Raw genomic sequence first — 24,286 nt, 5'->3', positions numbered from 1 at the left:
ATTCAATATCTTTATTAATATCGATAATTTGGTTAATAATCGATAAATTGTTTTTAAAACCATACATCTTAGAAACCTATTAAAAACCTGAAAATTTAGCCATGGGCCTAGCCTAACGTAAATGAACCGCGTTCCACATGTACATCTACCATGACACGAATGGAGGATTGATGAGGAGGCTAGACATTCCCCATAATGGCAATGAAAGGCTGCAAATGCAAGTGTAAACCCTAGGTCTTCAAAAGCCTCCCGGTTATTACCGGCCAGTAATCGTTCAAACAGGGGCAAAGGTCAATCGGATTGCACAACAAAAATCAGGTGCCTTGCCAACTAAGGCGATGCGTCTACGGTTCGGGTTTCAGCTCTCTGCGTGAAATCTCGGTTCGATGCTGCATGCATGTGAGTGATTATTTCATTTTCTTTCGATATTTGCTTATGACATTATCAACTACATATTATATACCTACAGCTACACGCAGGCGAGCGATGATGATTTATACGACAATACCGCTCACACGGCAAGGCTATGGCATAGCCAGTGGGGCTACTGTCGAATAGTTGACAACGGAGGTAAACGTAAACCCATCTTAATTGAACCACTCAATGACTCACAAATCAATGGATGAGCGCTTGACAACACTGCCAAATTGATTTAAAAATTCTAGACCCATGATTTTTCATGCAGTTATGAAAGATTTTTGAGAACTGAGTCCAGGAATTGTTTACGAAGCTAAAAAATATAGCATTAGAATCGAATTCAGCAGAAACGAAGCAAGAGCATCAATGTCAATGCTGTTAACGCTGAACAGTTCGCTTCTCTCTTTTAAGGGGAGTTAAAAAAAAATAAAAATCCTGTTTTTTTCCTAACTTGTGATTTAAGACCAAGTATTTTTAAAATCTGATCAGTATTTGAATTATTAATTAACGTTTTGTAGTCACGGAGTGATGCAATCCCTCTGTTTGCTCAAAACTGCAGGCAGGTTTTTCTCAAAACAACGTTTTTTGACCTCACAAGGTACCCCTTTAGCAGGATCTACTTGACGGATTTTCAAAAACTTTCTTTTGTTTTGTCCTAACATTTTTTATACCTGCAGACGAGAAGGGAAATCCTTTATTACACTTAAAAAATTGAGTCTAAAGGCCTTATTGCAATTTTTTTTAATTTTTATAAAAAACCGATAAGAACTTCAATTTTCAGAACTTTTAAAAATTCTCTAGTCGAAAGCTAGAACAAAGTCTAAGAAATCAATCGAGAAAAGGGGTTGGAAATCCATCCAATAAAACCTGAAGAAACTGTAGCTTAGCAACTGCAGAAGCCGGAGAGGATAGGGACTTGAGGGCTGCGCTCCGACTGAGAAGTGCGGACAACCCAGAGGGCATCATCCTGATTGGCCGGTGCCGCTGGATACCGGTTGGCCGGCGGTGATGACACCATAGACTCATGACTCTCCGCAAGAATCTCTGCGAATTAAACTATTCTATGACTTTTATATGGAAAACATATAAGCTTGGCGTAGCCCCCAGGTTCGCCACTCAGAATTATTAGAAAGAGAGAAACTCCTTTTTGAGCAACCCCTTTTCCTCAAAAATTTTTCTCCCTCCAATCTCCTGATTTGTAAAAATAATAATGCCCTCGATAAATTCAAAACAGCCGGGCTTTGATTTTGAGTGACAAAATTTCGCAATTATAAAATGAACAACTTGAGGCCTCCATGCTTTAGACATACGTAACGCTCGCGCGTGGTGGCAACACTGCTACCAATCAAGAACAAGCAAGATGAATCGTCTTTCCTCGCAGAGGTGAGATACTCGACAGTCGACACGCTAGAGACACTTCTCACTAAGAATCGTATGAGTACGATTCTATGGAAGATAAATCCGATTCTGGTGCCTAATAGATTACCATGTTCCCGTGTCAAGATCGCTGCTACTTGAAATCTTCGGCAATCGAATTTCATCCAAATTCCAACCGCATACCATTTCGTGCCAAGCTGATGATATCATTCCTATCCATGAGCTCCTCTGGTTTTGGGGATCCACCTTCCCGGCATATAAAGAATGATTTTATTGTTGAGCTTTCGGTTTCACACCGTATGATGCGTGCATGAGTTCATAACGTAGACAATGGCTTTTTCGTGAGCTCAGTGAACCATACTTACTGCCGTGATAGTGAGGAGAGCAGTAAATGCATGATGGGATGAACCTCGAGACACATAAAAGCATGTGCTAATCATGGCTTATACAGAAATACAAGTACTGTTCTTTTCGATATCACGGCAGCTTATTTTCCCTTTCATCTTACTCGTGATCCAAAATACCAGTGCTGACAATTAGAAAATTCCAATCTCAGACACCTAGGGATTTAGATTAGTTAGACAGTTAGGCAATACCGGTCTGGAATATGAATCGTGGTGTGTCCTCCTATACTAATTTCGATGGGTTATTAGTCGATGGCGTAAATCACAGAATATCATCATTTATACCCAAGGAGTGCGGTGTAACGAAAAATATTGGGATGAAATTTCAATTCAATGCAATAAAATTGCAATATGTTTACATTACCTAGCAGCAGTGTTGCTCCGATTGTGCGGGGAGTCGCTCTTTAAGACGTCACGGATTATTTAACAGGAAATTTTCTCTAAATTTTAGTCGTAATGTAAGTTTTATCATAAAAACTATTCTCTCCAGGCCTTTGAATTCTTACGGAGCAACAGAAGCGGATCCAGCAATTTGGCAACACCGAGTTTCCTCCATTTTAAACCAATGTCAAATAATCGATTCTCGTCGGAGCACCTGGCCCCTGTAAGGATCGAGACATTTCCATAGGTTTAAATAGAGAAAAACAATGTTGCCAATTTCCTGGATCCGCCAGTGCGGAACAAGAGAAACAGATGCACTATCTTAGTAGCATCCAAAGAAGCTTACCAAGGCCGGATTAAGCGGGTGGCCACATGGGCCGCGGCCCATGGCGGCAAAATGTAGGAGGCGGCAAATTTTGCAATCTTTTTGAATGTAGGTATCAAAAAAAGAGAGAAAAAAATCGGATTCAGAGAGTAAATTACAAACCAGAAAAGGCGACATAATCTCTCATTTCCTGAGAGTAAAAAAGGACAGTAATTTCTAATTTTGTCGTCTTTCGGTGATACAAGAGACAACACCTTTAATTGGTCGAGTTTAGAGAGAAACCAAACACGCAATTTGACCTGGAACGGAGCGGCGCGGCGGTCGGCATGAAACGCATAGCGCCTACAAGACTACATGAATACTTCACGCATTGCGTCAAATACACTGCGGTCAGCAGCAGTCGGCTTGAAACGCATAGCGCCTACAAGACTGCGTGAACACTGCACGCATTGCGCCAACATAGTGCGGTCGGCGCAGCGGCGGAAGTTAAAATAATTTACCACATTCATATTTGTTCTTTCATAATTTTTTCGTTCGTTTTTTATAAATGGAAGGCCCTGTCCAAACAGGGATGGGTTTACGGAACTGAACTTTTGTTAATGTTGACATGGCTTTCACAAAAAATGTGCCCAACACGAGTAAACGTGTCTCATACACCCCTCCCCCACCGGCACGTTCACTTGATGGTTTTTATAGATCGTATTCGACGGATCACACAGGTGAGATTATATTGATATCGATTGGTTCAATATGTAACAACAGCCTCAAAAGTCAATTTAGAAATCTGAGGTAACGGGTCTTATGTGATTGAATTTTTATTCTCTCGAGTACCAAATGGCAATGAAAAGTGGAATTGTTAGGAATTTTATCATTTTCAGCTTTTCCAAACTAAATCCTAAAATTTTTGTTTGAGGTTATGTTCTATTGTTTTGAACCAAACGATACATCGAACCACTGTTGAATACGATCTATTGATGTTTCAAAACGAATGAGAAGGGGGCGGAAAAATACAGGCGGCCCATGGGCGGCAAGTAGGTAAATCCGGCCCTGGAGCTTACCAAGTTTAGAATTCGACCGAGTTTAACAAAAACGCACCAAATCGCATAGAAGAAATGATGAACTATTCCAAACTTCTTTTTTTTTTAGTACAAAATTGCAACTTGGCGCGTTTCTTTTAAAGCCGGTACTATTTTCAGTGTTCATTATTGCTAAGTCTTTTGTGAACTTAAATCATTTACTGAATTAGGCAACGCAGCAGTAAGCTATGCAAAAATAGAAGATTTATTGCAGAGCTGATAAGGATATTGTATGATCAATTTCACCGGGTAATTTGGCCGATGAGAGATGGTTACTTTTGTTTTCCTACGCCCACGAGGTCACACTTTTTTCTCACAAATACCTGCTACCCGTTTTCAGTGTCTCTTAGTTTTAATTTACGAGCTGTGATTTTATTTCGCACCCGTGGTTCATTCTCACTCCAGACGGGAATTCTTACTTCTTTCAGTACAGACTGAGTTCTCTACATGTTGCAAGTGTATCGTTGGTTCACAAAGGTTCGTCCTAACTAAGAAATTAGTTCCGAACATATTGAAGACGGAAAATTTTTAGTTCAAGAGGCCAAACATAATTTCGGTCACAGAGACTGAAATTTTGCTCTTCAAACCGAAATTCGATTCCTGAACGAACGCTGACGAACGGATTGCATTAAGTTGCATTATTGGACTACATTTTGCATTTGGGAGCTATACAATTTCGGGCTCATCCATAAATGCATCCACCTGCATAGAAAAAATTATAGCACATATCGACGGTGAAACTACCAAACCACGTATCTCGTTCGCGGTGTTTAAAAATCTACGCTCGCATTTTATTTTTTTGAAGTAGACCAAATCAATATCATTCCTTGAAAATTTCACATAACTTTCTCCGCACGAAGAGGAAAAATCACAGAAATTTTCAAGACTGGACGTTAAGTAGTTTTTCATTTAAAAAATAAAGTATGACAGGAAGTCTGCGACGTCGCAAACCGAGATACGTGGTTTGGTAGTTTCACCGTCGATATGCTGTTTCTAGTATGAAGCAGAAATTATGACTTCTGTTTCCAAAATTTAGGTCAAGGTCATTTCCATTTTACTTGCTTTCTCTACTTGGAAAAATTGAAAAAACTTGGAAGAAGTTGAAGATCTGCGTAAAGTTTTGTGAATTCTAATCAACAGTGACGCTTCCAAAAATACTTTACTTCATTTGGAAACACGTCGTTCGCTACTTTTCACTCCGTTTTATTTCAGTATGCGAACAGTGACCTAATCTTCTAAAAACTATACCATCAATTCGCCCGTCTACCTCTGTTTCGATGACCGCGATTATTTGTAATTGAGAATTAAGGAAAATCTTTGTCTCAAAGGAAGGGTATCGATGTGGGACCACCGGAAAAAAAATGAAGTTGATTTAACATTCTGGATATGAAAAAAGTGTGCGAGAACTTGTAAAATGCTGAATTACCCATACCTCAGCAGTTACTTTAGCAATGCCAAGATGTAAAATTAACTGCTTTGGCGGGTAATTCAGCATTTTATAAGTTCTTGCACACTTCTTTTACGTCCAGAATGTAAAATTAACTTCACTTTTTTTCGGTGACGTTTTTGGGCCCACCCTAAATTTCCTCAACTCCACGATTTTTTGCGTACTGAAGGTCTACATTTTACGGAACGCATCGCAATTTAATTGTTCGTTTCAGTCTCTCGCCGGGTACGGTACAGGTCTAAACATGGGCCTGAAGGTCGATTTTGGCAAAAAATGCGGGTTTGTGATCGAATGCCGAAAAATCAGCAATTTCCGCCAAAACCGGCATTCAGGCCTGCGTTTAGGCCCGTGTTAGGATTCTAAAAAGATCGGAAATGACCAAATCAATGCATTCCGTAAAATGTGTACCATCAATGACAAAAACATCGCAGAGTGGAAGAAATTCAGGGTGGGCCCGAAAACGGCCCTTTTCGATAATTCAATACCTAGCGCGATTAGATGGAAACTGAAGTTGTGCCTGTGAGGACCCTAATTTTTCTCCGGAGTATTTAAATAGACGACACACACTCTACGCGCAGAGAACAATTTGATTGCGATGTGCCACTCCAATCACTCATGACTCATGAGCACGGGTCTCTCTCTGAAAAGAATATCCGTGATCCATTACTGAAGCAGAGGAGATCACGGATAGTAATCAATTATCAACTAATTACACGCGTGCATTGCCCATTAAAATTTCTTCGATTTTGTAACGACGGCAAAAAGCTCGAAGCTCTTCGCCGTCGGATAGCAGAAGAGTAAAACTACCAATTCCGGTAAGGTTTATGAGGGAGTATTTAACTCCGAACATGTGCTTTCATCGCGGACGCTTCGTTCGGAAACTTTTGGAAATAAATTTCGCTGCAGTCAAAGGTTGATAGGTCACGTTTACAAAAATATTAGCCGAGAAGAGACATCGTTGTTGCCAGGTTTCGGCAGGATTCCCTTCATCAAATTAAAAAAGGGGCCATCCATAAAATACATGCATTATAACAATCGGATCGGTTTATCCCCTCCTTCCCCCGCAACGCAGGTCCATCCCCTCTAAAAAACGCATATCAGTGCTCTTTCTCAAAAAGTAAATTAATCAATGATAAACCTCAGCCCCCCCCACCATACAATTCTATCATACTTGTGAAAATTTAATAGAGCCATTCATGATGAAAGTGAGAAACCGAGGCAAAGTAAGGGGTCTGGGCACTTTTTTAATAATTCAATTCGCGGAGAGAGGAGAGATTTAAGTCAAAAGAGAACATGAAAGAAACCTAAATAACGTAGTGTAATAAAATAAGAAGAACAATGAAAATATGAAAAGAAAAACTCTGAAAAAGTTAAAAGAGAAAAAAACGTTAAACGTGATCATAACGAGGCCCTGGACTCCCCCCCCCCCCCCTTAGTAACATACCCGTAATGATGGCCTGTGAACCCTCTCAGAGCTTTACGTATTTTATGGACGGCCCCCGAAATGATGTTTATTCTTTCTGGTCTAGCCTCGGAAATCGGCACGGTGACCTGTGGACAAGTAGTATTTGCACATTACTTATTACTATCTCGAATAAACGATCGGCGTGACCGTGAGGATGAGTCCAGAGCCAGACAATTTATAACTCATATGTAAATACTCTTGTCTCAAGCCACCATAGACGAAATAATTTTTTCAACGCGCGCCCAATAAATAGTGCTGATGCAACTGCGGTGCGGATTACCTCTTTGCCAGTGGCGTGACGTGAATTGCGATGTATCGATTGTTCTGCCATTTAAACCTGTGATAAAGAATCGATTATTAAGGTGTTCGCTGCGAACACCCTGTTTATCGATCCTTTTCCATATGTTTAAATGGCATAACAATCGATACATCGCAAAGGACGCCACTTTACTGCTCTATGCACACACGGCTTGCCGCACCCCGCGCTTAAATTGCGGTAAAATGCTCATGTCGGCAGCGCTACATTTGAGGATGATGTCTGAATCCCTCCTGGCAACTATCGCTCGGACTATACAATCATGACAGTGTAATAGGATGAAATTATGTTGTGAAATGGCCGCCCTGACGCATTGTCAGGACCTATGTTGGTGCATTATTTTATGTGCCGTGTGCATGCTGCTGAGAAACAGAAGTGTAAGATATCGCACGACCGATAACGTTTTTAACAAGGTTCGCCCGACAGGACTAAAATTGCAAACCAGGGGGTCGACAAGAAAGTATTTGGAAAACAACCCGATAGGATCTGTACAACATATTTTGATTGATATCAAACAAAACGAATTGTAAAATTATGCAAATGTAAAGGCAGCGCTATGGAGGCTTGAATTCACCGTTATGGGATGACAAACATAGAAAAATTGTCGTAAAATCTTATTTTTTTAATCTTTTTCTTCGCCTCTTTTTTACTAAATCTTTGGATGCCTTAGGGCTATTTTTACTCGAGAAACGTGCTTCATCTGTAACTGCACTTGAAATTATGGATAAGCGCTTAGGGGAGCGGATCTTGAAGAAAATCACGAAAAAATATTGAGAATAAATTTTAATTCTGAAGACATGTTTCTTGTTAGAAGAACTTTACGGGAACTTACGGGATTTCCGGCGTACAGCGACCGCCAGATAATTGAGAATTTTAGCTCAAGATTCCAAATTTTTTGTCGAGCGGATATTCCTGAAAATTTTTTCACTGTGTGGATACAGCGTCATGAGGTAATTTATATGAGATCTAAAAATTTAGCAAACGTGATTCATTAGAAATTTATTCGTCGACTTCGTAAAGGTTTTAATAATTTTTATAATTAGATTTTTTCTTTTTCACATTTTCAATTGATTTGCTGAGTTCGTCCAATTTTTCGATTTAATTATTTCTTTTTTTTATCACGTAAGGAATCAAATGTAAGCTAATTTCGGTTGTTCACTTAGACCCAAAATCATGAAGAAGAAAAACATAACACCCATACGATGTCATAGAGGATGAGAATTTTTGCTCTAAAGCCGATTCCACATATGTTCGTCGTTTGTCTTAGCACACAAACGGGCTGAAGCTCGAAGTATGACGACACACTAATAGTCAAGCCAAAAAGCGGACTGTCTAAGTGAAGCACAATTGTATGCACACTGCAAGTAATGCGTAACGCCCTCCCCTTTCTTAGACTTTACGCACGGACGAAGGAGTTGGGGCAATAATTATCATTATATAAATAAAAGTAATGACGCGGCCCAGGGCAGACGAATTGTCTAATGACACCAATGAAATAGCAGCGCAAATCTGACTCCTGACTCCCACAATAAGCGGAACATCCAACTCCCGTTTGCCCCGTCGTTGTCAAGTTGTTTGGAATCGTTTTGAGAGGATACACTGAAAAAAAATCTCGGTGTATTTACTAAGAATAGGGTAAAATTACCAAGAATTCAGGGTTCTATTTGATCCCAGTTTTTTCTTGGTAAAATTACCATTTATGGTATTGGTAATTCTACCGAGAAATCTCGGTAAAATTATTGACTTTCTCGGTAATTTTACTGGACCCTGGTAAAAACGCCAATATTTTTTATCGACTGTGGTAGAATTACCGAGATAAAATGGCAAAGTTACCGGGAATTGATTACCAGTAAAAGTGGTATTCTCAACAGAAAAAAAACAGTCAAAATACCGGTTTTTAGGTAAACTAAGACGGACTGTCTTGGTAAAATTACCAATAATTGGTAAAAAAAAAGTGAGATGGTAAAGGTACCAACGAGCCTTAGTAAAAACGCCGAGAATGTTTGTTCGGTGTTGGAATCGTGTTTAGAGGATATTTTAGGTTCAAAAAGTACTGATACCATTCTATTTTATTTCGATGAGAGCGGAAATGAGTTAATGAAGTAGTGACAATAATGATAGAAAGCTGGGATTTATAATTATGAAGTCATGGGCATTTTAACTCAAAAAGCGGTGCCTGGGTATCATCAGATTTTACCTTCACAAAACCCCGTGACTGAGTTTTGAGCGCGTTGTGTTACACTATTTTCAAATTATTTAAGTACTTTTTGGCTTAAACCAAACCTTCTAAATTATTTTCATTTTATTTTATTAAAACTACGTGGTATGGATTTTAATAAGAAAGCAGTGAGCTATTAAGAAATTTGGCGATTTTTTTTTGGGGGGGGGGGGGGGGGGGCTAAATCCAACTTTTTCCTCCTACTGGCTCGCACGGAAAAAAATGGATTGTTGATTCAACAATTCAAGTGCTGAAAAATATGTTCGACATATTTTAAATGGACATTTTACAATAGTGGATACCTAATTTAACCACAGGGGTGATCAATTAGCATTTTTTCTATTGTAAAATCTACATTGAAACATGTCGGACACTTTTTTTAACGACAATCTTCTAAAATCAGCGATTTCATTTTTTTCCGTGCGCGAGGTGCGAAAATCTTCTTTTTTTTACCCAGTCAAGTGCACGCGCAGCTAAGATTACTCTGTAATTATATTTTTATCGGCGATATTGCAGCGATGTTTTAGTTCCGAATGCGAATGCACATTTCGAGCTTAAACCGTGAGTTTTTCACACCGACTACCGACTGACCGCGATGTTGCCATTGTACATTTTATCGACACCGGACGGTTTTTCCCATGAAGAGAACGAGGCGTCTTTCGGGAGTTTTGAGCGTAAATGGTGGCGCTGCTACCAAGGGCGAGCTCCTGGTTGTACTAGTTTTCGCAGGTATTGACACCGCTTTGAGAATCGTCTCATTAACCTAGCCCGACTAACCATTAAGTCAGAGATTGCCCCCACTAAAAGTTGAGCAATATCCTCGTGACATTCGTAACATCATTTCGTGCTCCAAATTCTGATCGCCGGAGGAAATTTCCTGATTGAAAATTTCTCTTCGCGGAAGTGAATGGGCAGTCGTGATGTTAACAGGGGAGAAATGGGGGACTTGGTGGACATGGCGCATAAGTGCAGTTTTTGAAAAAAAATTGAGATATTAATGATTTCAAGTAATTATAGTCTTAAGGCATATTCTGTGAAAAATTTGCTTCCAATTTCCAATTTTTAAGCGTCAAAAAGTCAGTGTGAACTTTCTTTCCGCCATAAGGATCCATGTAATTCCGAAATTTCAAACACGTATATCTCGAAATTGCAAAAACTACAATAACGTCACAAGTAGATATAAAAAGTTACAAAAGTGTCGAAACTCATCAATTCCTTTCCTTTTATTAAAAAGACTGAACCGGTGGCCATTGTCAGAATTCACATATTATTTCCGTTTGCGGCGTTGCAAATTTCCTGTCATAGTTTTTTTCTCTCTGGGTGGCTATGGTCAACATAATTTGTTTAAAACTTTTTTGATTTTTCTCCTCTTTCAGCAAAATATTTTGATGGATTTTAAGCCATTAAGTTGGTGTTTTCCTCGTAAAAAACATTGAATATTAGCAGAAATTTTAAATCATCGCAATGAATATACGTGGTTTCGCACCTTGACCATTGATATATTTCAATAGGCAGATGTAAGAAAGGCAGAAGTATTTGGAACATATGTCCGTTTAAGATAAGATCAAGGCATCAATTATTTTTGAAAATTTCGCGACTTTATACCTAATGATCCAGGAATAATCCACGAGTTTTCTCATTTTTAGGAGACACTAAATGAATAGGTTTCTCGTAGAAGGGTGTAAGTCTAAACAAGCAGGAAGCTCCAACGCATTCGCGTCGGAAAGCGGCTCTGGCGACGGTAGGTAGTTGTTACGCGTTTACGGTTTCCTTGGTAACCTTTGTTTGCTATCAGCTGATGTCGAGTAGTATGACTAGGAAGCTCCAACCACGGCATTCTTCGAAAAAAGCGCGAAAACTTATAGATTTGAATTTTCAAATTTTAAACGTAAAGTACATTTTTTCCAGTGCGAGATTAAAGCACAGACCCGTTTTGAATTATTGACAGTATCACCATGATTCCAAAAATACACTACACAACATAGCATTCGCTCACAGGAAAAAGATATCAATTAAAATAAAATCAGTCCCCCCTAAACAGCAGAAAATGGCGCCGATTCCCATCAACCAACACGCGGCCTCTCCAATGTAACATGGTCCGTTGATACTCCCCAGCTGGGACCGTCCGGAATAGCAGCTCTAGTGCAAGCACCAGAGCCGCTAAAATCAAATTTTATAAAGAGAGAGAAAACTGATTTTCATGTCAAACAGGATGACAAGAATTGTCTAAAGTGTTCAAAAACTTGATCATTATCCGTTTGAAAGTTCTGTAAAAAAATTTCGCCTGGGAAAAATTATTATAGGTGCCCTTATGGGATATTTTGAAATTTTGGATTGACGTTGTTTCCTAAGAAAATGAAGGAAAGCTGGTTTTATGATGTTTGATTTCTAACCTCATTTTTGATCCGTTGTCTATTTTTGCAAAAAATATTTATTCGTGAGTTAAAAGCATAGAAACGAAAAACAATAACGACCCTGTCCTAAAGGTATCACTCGTAAATTAATGAAGAGGAGTGATGATGGTTATAAAGATAAATAAAAGACAGGTCACCAAAGGGTATAATTTTATCTAATTTTGCTTACACGAACGAATAATATAGACGTGTACCCATGCCAATTTTGTGGTTTTGGTCTCGGTTACTGAATTGAAGCGCAACAATTATTACGTAAACTTTCTGCAAATTTGAGTGATTCGATTAATGTTTGAAGTGGTGTCGAGGTCAACCACCCACATAAAACCTTAACAAATCAAGCATATTGTGTGTGTGACCTAATTTTACAAGAACTTTTCATAATACCGAAAATACTGAGCTTTACAAGAAATTTTTGGCCGAAAATTTTTTCGCGTGAGTTAGGTTCGTATTATAAGTAAACCGAGTGCAATCAGGCAACACACTCAACTGATGGATATCATTTTGGAAATGGGAACTGATTTTTTATAGGCTCACGTCAGAAACAACGTATGTGCCATTAATGTTATTGCGCGGAAAAGGGCTTCTTCCTCCTCCTCCTCTTCTTTTTCTTCTTATTTCTCCTCTTCCATTTCTTCTTTTTCATCCCCCTTCTCTTATTACGATGAAACGAGAAACTTTGCTATTGGACTCATTCTACATGTTTTTCCCTTCCCCAACTCATCACAACCAACCATCAAAACACTATCTCGTGACTATCGAAAATGACCCCCTCGACACTTGACCCATCGAGAGTGTGAAACCGGTTGTCATATCAAAACAACCACCCTAATGCTTCCCGCCCCTCGAAGATGAATACCCAATCAATCAAACGGAAGGGGTCACAGAGGCGAAACTCATGAAAACATTCTGTATCGGCGAAGCGTTGGGAGGCCTGCAAAAGCTTACGCGTCGAACTCGTTATTGGCAATCGCACGAAACGCAGGTAATTTTAACGCTGACACGTAAGTCGTAAACCATAACTTCAGCAACATTATCGCCGATTCAGATCTATTGTGTGAGCTTAAGAGACGACGGATGCAAAACCGCATCTTTTACACACGCAAGAGCGCAAATAAAAGCTCGATGCAGTCCTAACCGCGAGCCGCGTGTGTGAATGATTTGATGTGTTTCAGTCAAAAGGAACTATCTCCATTGTAATATGGGCTCTGTGATGCGTGTGTTCTTACGAGTATTAGAGCCTAGATCACGATGACGATAGGTTCTTTTGATTTGAATAAATTGGAGTGCAGCGCGCGGACGTTTTATTGCGCGCCTAGCGGTCGGTCCGTCCAGGGTGGCATGAAATGAAAGAAACTTGTGAGAGATTGGAAATTTCCGTGAAATTTCCTGAAATTTCAGGAGGTTGTGAAATGTTCATTTCAGGGCAGGGTATGCAACCCGCGCCAAAAAAAGCAAACGACACAGAAAATATTTAATTTTTTTATCCGACACTGGATTTTTTAATATTTTTCTTGTCTGGGGAACATGAATGATAAAAAGCGAGTGCAGTGTATAATAATGGCGTAACTAGCTCATAACTTTCGAAGAACGAGTTTGTCAATTGGGGGTAAACTCGAATGCAATAAATCAACTTCCTCGCGCAGTCATTTATCCTCCTCCAAATCTAAACAAGTTAACTTCGAAATAACGTAAAACAATTTAAGCTATAAAAGCTGCGGATTTCTTTGGAATGAATTAACTTTTTATGCGTTATTTATTTATAAGCATCATTTAGGTGAAAAATTTCGATCAAGGTCGCATATCGACGGTGAAACTACCAGACCACGTATCTCGTTTGCGGTGTTTAAAAATCTCCACTCACATTTTATTTTTTTGAAGGAGATCAAATCAATATCATTCCTTACAATTTTCACAGATTTTTCTCCGCACAAAGAGGAAAAATCACGGAAGTTTTCACGAATTGACGTTGAGTGGTTGTCTATTTAAAAAAAAAAAAAGATGAGATAAAAATAAAGTATGACAGGAAGTCTGCGACGTCGCAAACCGAGATACGTGGTTTGGTAGTTTCACCGTCGATATGCATTAAATAGATCAATGGTCGCTCCATCTCCATCCAAATGATTCAACCTGTTACTAGATTTGATGAGTAATAACTTCACACCTTGCCGCTTTAAAACCATAAAAAAGTCAAAATAATCAGATTCAAGCCTATCAAGTTGTCGGTACGAGGCAATGACGCACAGAGACAATCGCATTTGCGCTTTAATTTGCACAATGTGAACATCCTCATGAGACTGGAAAAACTGGAAAATTTAGCTTGCAGAATTATTCTCAAATTCAGGAAGAGAAATTAAGGAGCGTAGAGAGGAAAAAAATAGGACGAAACATACCATCACCATGAGCTGTCAATCATTAGTGAAGTATGGGATACAATAGTTTATTATCGTTCATCAAAATATGATAAACTGTGCCTTAAGTTTTTTTATTCTATTATTGCAGCAGCAATATAATATGGCTCTCGTGGAATAAGCACCATCAAAGGAAAACTTCCTTAATTCGATTAATTAATGACGAGTTAGTTCGACCTTTTATTTTTTAGGTATTAGCGAAAATTTTCCGTGAGAAAATTTTAAAATATGGTTTAGCGCAAATTGTGTCATTTAAGGCCACTGCGATATTGTAATTTTCGAAATTTCAGAAACCACTATGGAGCGGAAATAACATTTTCCTGAATAACTGGAGGGATGACAGTGGAAAAGAAATGCAGGGTCTTTGACTCTGGAAAAAAAACACATTGGATCTAGAGTCCAGACTCTTGAAAACAATGACAAGAAAAAATACTCTTGATTCAATCGGATTTTTGCTTGAATCAAAACGAAATCCGCTTACATTAAGAGGCTTGGTTATTGATTTAAGCTTAAATCTGATTGAATCAAGAGTACTTTTTCTTGTCGATGTTTTTGAAAGTCTGGACTCTAGATCCAACGTGCTTTTTTCCAGTCGACAATTAAATAGGTATTTTACGATACGAGATAATATCTACTCTTGGATAGGAAATCTCATACTGCCCGGGAGGAGAAGTTCTCGGGACATGTACCTTTCTTGAGGGACGCTAAATCAAAACGGAAAAAGTACTTTATCTTCGGTGGAGGATGCATACCAGTCTTGGATTATGCAGAAAAGTCGTGACTCAATGGCCGCAGCACGGGCGGCGATGCGGCATTCGGCGTGGTTCATTATCATCGTTTGTCCTATAGGAAATTGAGTTGTAAAACATAACGTCTCATACTGTTCGGTCTACCTCTAATCGGTCACCAACCATCTATACAGGTGTTTATAATTCCGCAATTCCCGTCTTGCGCTTGGAAAGAATCAATTGGAAGTAAGACGAGACTGTAAATGCTCGGATCTCGATAAAAATTAATTTAGGTAATTCATTGTGATTACAGAGAGAAAGACTACGCTTGCACTGAGGGTCTTTCTTGTCTAATATATGTACCCGTTTAACACGCGTTATGCGTCGTGATACGGTCTTGCCAAGACAAAACTTAATTTCTTACTTTTCTACCTCTGCGTTAAAGTCTCCTGATCAGAGGTTTATTTTTCCAATCATTTCCTGCATTGTATGACAAGTTTCACGCGAATCAGGCCTTTGTGCAAACCTTTGTGCATGGTGACACCTCTTGAAAGACGAGATAAAGCCTTAATTCATTTTCTTACTTTCCTACTCTTACGTTGAAGTTTCCTGATTGTAAGCATATTTTTCAATGAAAACTGTAAGAGACGTCATTTTCATTCAATGAAAAATGTTACGTCAATCAAGCCGGTATGCATAGTGACCCATCATGAGGGACAAAACCTTGATTCATTTCCTTACTTTTCTACTTTTGCGTTTAAGTCTCTTGTTTTCTTTTAACGATCACAGATTTATGTCCCCGTTCATTTCGTTCTTTAAACAAATTTACATTTATTCGGGCGTTATGCGTGAAATCCTAATTTTCTTTAATATGATAAGTGTACAGAAATGGCTCTCAAGCGAGTGAAGATTTTACAGCTGAAAGTTTATCGAAATCCGAAAGCCGCCTGAGCTTTTGTACTGGGGGTCGATTATACATCGTCGTTTCTTAAAAAGTTCGTATCTTTAGGACATCCCATATGGTTTGCATTATGATTAAAGGAAATTCAAGGGGACCCATGTCATTGCATCGTGAAAAAGACAATTTTTGCAAACTTCCAGTAAAATTCTAGAGTATGACTTTGAAAATGGATCCTTTAAGGGATGCAAATGATTTACCACGGTTATGTTGAGTATGTGGCACTAAGAACGTCTATAAACTCCAAAAATGCCACTCTAATACCCCAAAAACTTTAAAGAACTTTCTTGAGTGCGAAAACGCTGAATCGCAAATTTGAATAAAGAAATTCTGACGAAGTCTGCCAGTGCGGTTGCTACCATAAGTAACTGTTCGATTCACACACTTGTAACATAATTGGTAATGCAAATTATGTCTTCAATTCGATCCTATCTTTATAAGAGCACCACTAGGCGTTGAAGGTCAAAAACTGAAAATCGACTAAAAAAAAAAAAATCGAGTTTTTCGCTTGGCGGAGAATTTGAGTTTCCACCTCAAAAACTGCCTTTTCGCTTGTTGTCATCCTAAATCATGAATATGATTCAATCCGTAAAATGCAGCAAGTCGAAAAGTAATGGTCCAATCGAAGAAGTATTGAAACCAGAAAATTCCACAAACCTTTTATAGGTCCTTAACGTAAAGTAGAGAGCTGAGAGCACGGATACATTTAAGCGAGGTTGAGTAACCCCGTGACACTCGCGAAAATCCAAAAATCGCACAAGGAGAGCACTGCCGGCAAGAGAGCGCGAGATCCGAAAAGCACAATTCACATGGAGCGGAATCGCGGAGGCGATCGGGGACGGGCGACAATTGCGCGGGGATTAAGTCGCAAGACGAATGAGGACCGGGAGCAACGCCGACACCGACGACGGGGAAAAAAGCGCGAGCGAAGACGAATCGGAAGGCGAGGACATGGACGGCCCCTAGCGCAGGTCCTCGAGGACTCGGGGTTAGAGCTTGGGTCAGAGTGCGCACAGCGGCCGAATGAAGATACGAAATGATAAAGTGAAAGTATTTATACCACCTCTATATTCAGCCGAGAGATGAGCCATGAGCCGGGAGCGCCCGGCCGAGCCGTCGCTGAGGGTCCTCTCCGCGCTACCCGTCGCCGTCGTCGCGTCCCCTCAGTCGCATCCCCCACATACCGGTCGTGTCGCCCTCCTCAGCACTGGAAAAAAAGCACATCGGATCTAGAGTCTGCTAGACTCTTAAAAACATCGACAAGAAAAAGGACTCTTTATTCAATCAGATTTTAGCTTAAATCAAAAGAAAATCCACTCAGATTAAGAGGCTTGGTTCTTGATTTAAGCTTAAATCTGATTGAATCAAGAGTCCTTTTTCTTGTCAATGTTTTCAAGAGTCTGGACTCTAGATCTAATGTGTTTTTTTCCAGTGCTCTCAGACCTTGTCTCCACGAGACGTTTCTATGGGAACATTGAATGGGGGCCAGGCCTCCCCCTAATATTGAAAATAGTATCATCTGCCCGGGGGGGAGGGGTAGAAATTCTGGATGGTGGAAAAAAACCGTCTATGAGGATATTTATCTATTTTAATGGAGAGCCTGAAATGAATACACCGTGTTCATTCAGTTATAATTTTCTAAAATTCCTTTCTTGGAATCATCAAAACGCTTCCAAAGAGAGTTCATATAAAGTATGTATTCACAATTTTTCTAAAAAATTCATATCTAAAGGGGGGAAATTGACAACGTTCGAATATTTGAACGGTGTATTTCCTTAACCAGCAAGATAGTATTGCTGGTAGAGAGCTGGTGGTTCCAATTGACAAAGAAAATAAGTAACAGGCTAAAGGAGCGTTCATAAATTACGTAATAATTTGAGGGGAGGGATGGGGTACAAGCCTACGTTACGCTGATATACATGGAGGAAGTAGGGTCTTAGCTAGCGTAATGTGACCCTCTGAATGCTAAGAAAAATACACAAGATCCAAAATGTATCAACGTCTTTCCTCGGCGTTATCGAGTCACGCTATCGTTCAAAATACTTCAAATTTGATCCATATTTATTCAAAAATACCTCACAATTTCGGGGATATTCAGGTGGGCATTACGTAATTATTGATGCGAGGGCACAGTGTTGTGTTACAAAGTGTTACAAAGGAGGAGAGGGCCAGAGGGGTCTGGAATGCCAAGAAAATGCATTATACTGACTGCACTTCCTGACCATAATATCACTCCACGAAAAATCCTAAAGTTAGTCCGTTTCAACAAATAGGATTGCTCCATTTTCTTGGGAGTCTGCTTTTGTCTATTTTCAATAAGCAACCAGCATGGATTCGCTTAGATCCGAATTTCGCGTCGGATTGTTGAAACAGGAGGAGTTTTGCATGCAAACCAATCTAGTTTGACTAGATCATCGGTTCGCGAATTTTCCTCTGGCTAGGTCGTATACTGCTTCAAGGACGCAGTTCATTTTAAATCTACACTTATGATTCAGCTGAATAGCTATGTATAGCGAGAATAAGCAAAATCTGGAGATATATTTTTCTGAAATACTAGTTTCATTTTGAAGGTTTGGCAAAGATGGATCGATTATGCTTAGAAGCACATTTTAGCTGGTTATCCTATAAAATTTATTTCAGTAATTCTAAAATAAAACTGAAAATGTGCAAACGCGAGATAAACCGTTCGATTCGACAATTCAAATACAAGATTTTGCGTCCGCATACTTCCAATTTTCTTTTACGGTTTAAAAAATGAGTTTCTAGGGAAGAAACAGCTGAACTGCGCCTCTGCGCGTAATCTATTCGTTTTCTGCCAATAATTTTAACTGAAACCAGTAATTAAAAAAAATTTAATCCATATCTCAATATTGTCTTGCTTTCAGTGTAGATTGGCTTTAAGGGGACCAACACCTTAAAATAAAATCGACGGCACTGTTTTCAATTAATCATCAGAAAACTGGAAGCTATCAAAAATTTAAAACAGCAATTTGAAGTTACTTTACGGTTATAAAGAAGGATTTTTTCTAAGAGCAGTTATAAATGATTGGTCTACGGACTCAATTTTCGGTTTTTCATAAAAATTAATCACAGTGTCTCAAATCTATGATACATCGAAGTGGTGGCAATGCGTGGGACTATAAGGTAATGATCCACCTCAAAGCACGTTTAAAGCAATCAAAGATAAGAGTTCGCAGAAAACATCACCGCAAAAAATTTCCGAATCAACATCAATTAGAGGAGATTCATTGAGATATTAGACCCATGTTTTGGCAGTAATTCAATGCTGGAGGTAGTTTGACCCGAGTGTCCTTTATTATGACTTGGCTAATTATTCTGTTGCTGACACGAATATGTGGTTCTCACCCTTTTTTTGAGTCTACAACTCCAATCGGCGATGCCGCGAGACCAAGGAACTTACCTTAACATGCACCGAACAAACGTTACGCAGTTTTGCTGTGTTTCTCTTTACAGATGTAGCATAGTTAATGAATGATGAAGCTGAATACGTACATCTTCTCATAAGCCTGAATACATATTTGTTGAAGTTGCAAGTCTAATTGGCTGCGTTTCACATTGACTGATGCGGACAAATCCAGAGGGCAATACTTTTCAAGCTCATAATAGCTTTGTTCCATAAAAAAATGCAGAGTTCCACTCGGCACGAACAGTAATTAAACATTCTCTTCTCGATCGAATAAAAGTTAACAAGTACGGCTTCCTCGCTTGGAAAATGTATTACAAACCTGAAAAAATGATTACTTTTTGCTGATTTTTAACCCTGAGCCTTCAGACAGGGCCGAATTAAGGGGATAGTCATATGGGCCGTGGTCCATGGCGGCAATTTTAGGGGGCGGCAAATTTTGCAATTTTTTTAAATGTAGGTATATAAAAAAAATCGGATTCAAAAAGAAAAATTATGACTAAGAAAAGGGGACAAAATCTCTCTTTCCTGAGAGTATAGTAATTTCTACTTTTGTAGTTTTTCGGTGATACAAGAGACAGTATCTTTAATTAGTCGAGTTAAGAGAGGAACTAAACACGCAATTTGGCCTGGAGGTTGGCGCAGAGAGGAATGATTACGAGGACTTGAGATGGAAAGAACAAGCCCTCTGCGCGGCGGTCGGCATGTAATATATTAGCGCCTACAAGACTGCATGAATACTTCACCCATTGCGCCAAACACAGGGCGGTCAGGAGCGGTTGGCGTGAAATGTTGAAATGTATAGCGCCTACAAGACTGCAGGAATACTTCACGCATTGCGCCGAACACAGTGCGATCAGCGCGGCGCAGCGGCGGAAGTTAAAATTATTACACCACATTTATGTTTGTTCTTTCATAATTTTTTGGTTCATTTCTTATAAATGGAGGAGCAAATTTCCGTGCAATTTTGCTAGTAGTGTTGACAGGGCTTTCGCAAAAATGTATCCAATACGAGTAGGTAAACGCGTCTTATGCACCACTCCGCCTCCGCCTCCCCTTCCGGCACGTTCACTTGATGGTTTTTATTGATGTTTCAAAACGAATGAAAAGGGGGCGGCAAAATACAGACGGCCCATGGACGGCAAGTAGGTAAATCCGGCCCTGCCTTCAGGACTAATTTTTAGAGGCTCATAAATTCAATGATGGCTCCAAATCAGTTAATACGAAGCAAAGAAAGTATACAAAATATCGTCGCTCCTCCAACATAAGGGCGTATCTGAATTTCCAAGTGACCCCTGTTTTACTTATGAATCTATGCTTTCTGGGACTCATGCGGCAGTCGATATACGCCCTTACGTCAGAGGAACGACGATATGTCACGTGTCAAAAAGTTCCATCATTGGCCGTGGACTATTTAATTGCGCTTCAAGATTCTCTTGAAATTGAAAGGATTTTAAGTAATCGATGATCAATGATACAGTTACAGATAATGCTGCAGTAAGCAGTTTAGTCGATTTTTTGGGAAATAACAGTCACCGAACTTGAAATAAATTATTTTCAATTCTTGATGAAGCTGTCAAAATGGTAACAAGTAAAATTACGGTGGGAATACTTTAATCAATAACTTAAAAGGATGTTTTTTTAAACTTAACAAGGGAACTTAACAAAGGAGTTTTCATTAAAAAGTATTGGGTGAGTATATTTGTTTACATCCTCAAATAACTAAACAATGAACGCTAAATCATCGTGCTTTGGTCGTCCCCAGCCCGTGACACTCACGCAGTTCTGAACCTACTTGATATTTAATTTCAAGTCAGAGTTGGGGTATAAGATCGGCAAACGGTAGCGGATGGCACATATCATCTCGTATGAGGATTGGTCATTCGTATACCTCGCAACTCCCGGGATCATTCACATGGCTTCATGAATGTATAATAAATAAAATTTAATAAAGGTTTCAACACCATAGCTGCTTTTATTGGCATCAGTTCAACAAAAAAACGTGCTGTACCTAGACCAATTAATGCTTGCTCTAACAAGGTGTATTAGTATTACCTTGTTGAACTTTGAGAAAGGTCTGAATCGAGTATTCAAAAGTATTTTATGGACATAAAATGATGTTTTAGAATTTACATGCCAACTATTCGGTTTGTTACAATGTTTCATTCAAATCTGCCGTTCAATTTTAAACATGTAAGGATGAACGTTGATCCTGAACAATCCTTTTACATTCCATTTTCCTTGAATATTACCCCATGTTGAATACGAATCATAAGATTTTGAGAACTTTACGGAAACTAATCGAATACATTTTTCTGTAAAACTAAAATGTGGATCCCAAGTGATGATGTGTGAAAAATGTGTTATTTCTTACTTTGTGGAGTAATCGTGGTTTTTCCAATTCTATGTATAAAGTATTTGCGGAGAGACAAATCAATTTTGCAGTACCTACGGATTTTTGTTGAAATCCCCCAATTTATAATTATACCCCTGAAATACACGTTCTGCGTCATGACACAACTTGCAAGCAAGATTCAAGCTTACTTTCCTACTTTTTCATTGAAGTCTCCTGATCATAGATTTATTTTTCCAAATATTTTCTTCACTCAATGGCTTATGTTACATCAATCAAGTCTTCACTCATGGTGAGACACATCTTGGAAGCCGAAATGAGAACCTAATTCATTTTCTTACTTTTCTATTTTTGCGTTAAGGTAGAGCTCGTAGAATTATAAAATCAGCTCAATTATTCCTTCAAATCTGTTGAACGACAATAGATTTCTTATTGAGTCTAAGAACAGAATCTTCCATTCGCTTTGGGGTGCAAGGCCTTTATCCGCCTCGAAAGCAGATAGTGAGTGCTACATAATCTCTTTGCTCGGTACATTGTTAGTACCTAACAAGTGCACGTAGGTCGATCTAAGGTTCCTGTAGGTTCAAACAAACTCCTGATAAGCTTTGTGGCCGATAAATCTTGCGGACGTTTATTGACCACGTTCGATTTATCAAAAAATCAACCGAATATTACATCAGTTTGACCGTCTAAGAGCCGAGATGTCGTCATCTTCAAAAAAGGCGTATCACTACGATGCGTCTGTTAAATTATGGTCCCTCAGATGCATTCTAGCCAATTTTTTCAAGTATTCTGTCAATTCCCCCGAGGTCCTTGCGGAGGTGCATGTCGAATCCTGTCAAAATTTGGCAACGTCGCGCGCGAATAATAACAGTCTGAGTAACCGCCGACCTCTTCACACAGAGTGCGTCGCGTCGCGGGATGTTTTGACTTTACTTGATAAATCATGTATCGTGTCCGTGTGGCTATGGAGCTCTACGTGTAGTTTTGCACGGTATAATTGAATTTGTTTCACTCCGCAGATCAGATGAGATAGGCCATTGACGCTCCGAAACGCCGTCTTTTGCTTTATCCTATGGCCCTCCGTGAAAGATAAAGTTTCAGCTGAAGGCAACGGTAACCGAAGTCATTGTATAATTATGCTTACCGTTCAGCAAAAGTTGTTACCGTGAAGAACTGGTCGCCTAATTTGGGGCCGCACGCGGTAAAGAATCGGATGAAATTGATTTTCTGTCTGATTAGATTGGAAAATGAAACTCAGTGGATTAGTAGCATGTTTTTGCCATATTTTTCTTGTCAAACATACCGGAAAGATATCAAGAGAGATTTATGACCGGAGGGTGGACAGACCATAAAAAATATAAACTGTAAATACCAAGTAAATATAAATATAAATAAAAATATAAATATAAAGTACTGTACTGTAAGTAACATGATGATGCAGTAGTGTCGGGTCTGTCTTGCACTGAAACTCGTGAGAATCCCCTTTGTGGCTCTAATTTTAATTTTTGGTATCACTAATTTTAATTTCCCAATAGAATAGTGTGGACCCATCACTACGACATACGCTCTAACACTAATACATAGTGGCTGGGTTAACACTGAAGGCTATAGAGGTATTAAGGGATCAAAGTGATCACTGAGAAATTCCCCTGGTAATATTTACGCAGGCTTTAAGCGATAAAAAAACCCGTGGTCTATGAACGTTGCAATTTTAATATTAAATCCAATAAATTATTTCGGTGGTATTTTGCCTCTATCATAATGAAACAGGTTCATACTTTTCCACAGAGCTGCTGTGCAAAACATTGGTTGGCATCAAGAAAATTTTAAAAAAAATCTCTTTCTTCAGTGTTATATTCCTGTGATTAAACTGCAAAACCAAATAATTTAGCGTGGAAAATTGCAGATTCTCTGTCGTATGCTTCATTTTTAATGGAATAGCACATCATAGTTTTCGCACAAAATTGCGTGCGATTCTTTCCTTCGCCCATTTCATTTCAGAATATATTTCGAACATTTCATGAAAAAAAAAAATCTCGTTGTACTATTTAAAAAAATGTGCATATAAGCTGAATTAGAACGCCACCGGCCGTTTAGGAACATGATTTTGCAGTTTTCTCTACGATATTTTGTACATCCCGCAAAGTCAAATGAAAACCCATGAAACTGATCATGTTAAATAGGAAGTACAGAGCAAAAATTGTTTTGCATATTTTTAGCATGTTCAATTATTGCCCGGAGCTGTGATAGCTCCTGAAGACGGTGTAAGTGGAGACCATGAAAGTGTTAACGGAAATAATCGTAAACTCACTCCACGGTCAAAGGCGGGCAATTGGCGGTACAGTGTCAAGCAGACCCGCCGAGTATATCCGCTCTCAGATTTTACTTTCTCCTACTTGTGTGATCTGGATAGCACCCTCTAAATCTGGCAAGAGTGAAATTAGATAACGGCCGGGATAAGTGCCAAGGGGCCTTTACTCACCACTTTCCTCTGAATGTATGTAATCCTTTCTTCAGCAAGGACATAGACAAAGATGGGGCTGAAGCTAAACGGACACCAACTTTAAAAGCA

At 39.2% G+C, this 24,286-nt stretch overlaps 1 protein-coding gene across 1 annotated transcript in view; it reads right to left on the bottom strand.

Moving 5' to 3' along the window:
* The window catches only part of LOC109043925 (uncharacterized), a 57,331-nt gene extending 40,207 nt beyond the window's left edge, over positions 1 to 17,124 (bottom strand). Inside the window, exon 1 of the mRNA XM_019061287.2 lies at positions 16,592 to 17,124. The gene's annotated coding sequence lies outside the window, so the exon portion shown is untranslated. The remainder of the gene's footprint in view (positions 1 to 16,591) is intronic.
* Between the last annotated feature and the right edge of the window lie 7,162 nt (positions 17,125 to 24,286).

The sequence above is a fragment of the Bemisia tabaci genome, chromosome 3, assembly GCF_918797505.1.
Source record: "Bemisia tabaci chromosome 3, PGI_BMITA_v3".
NCBI lineage: Eukaryota > Metazoa > Arthropoda > Insecta > Hemiptera > Aleyrodidae > Bemisia > Bemisia tabaci.
The sequence above is the reverse complement of the archived record's forward strand: the minus strand, read 5'-3'. Positions and strand labels throughout refer to the sequence as shown.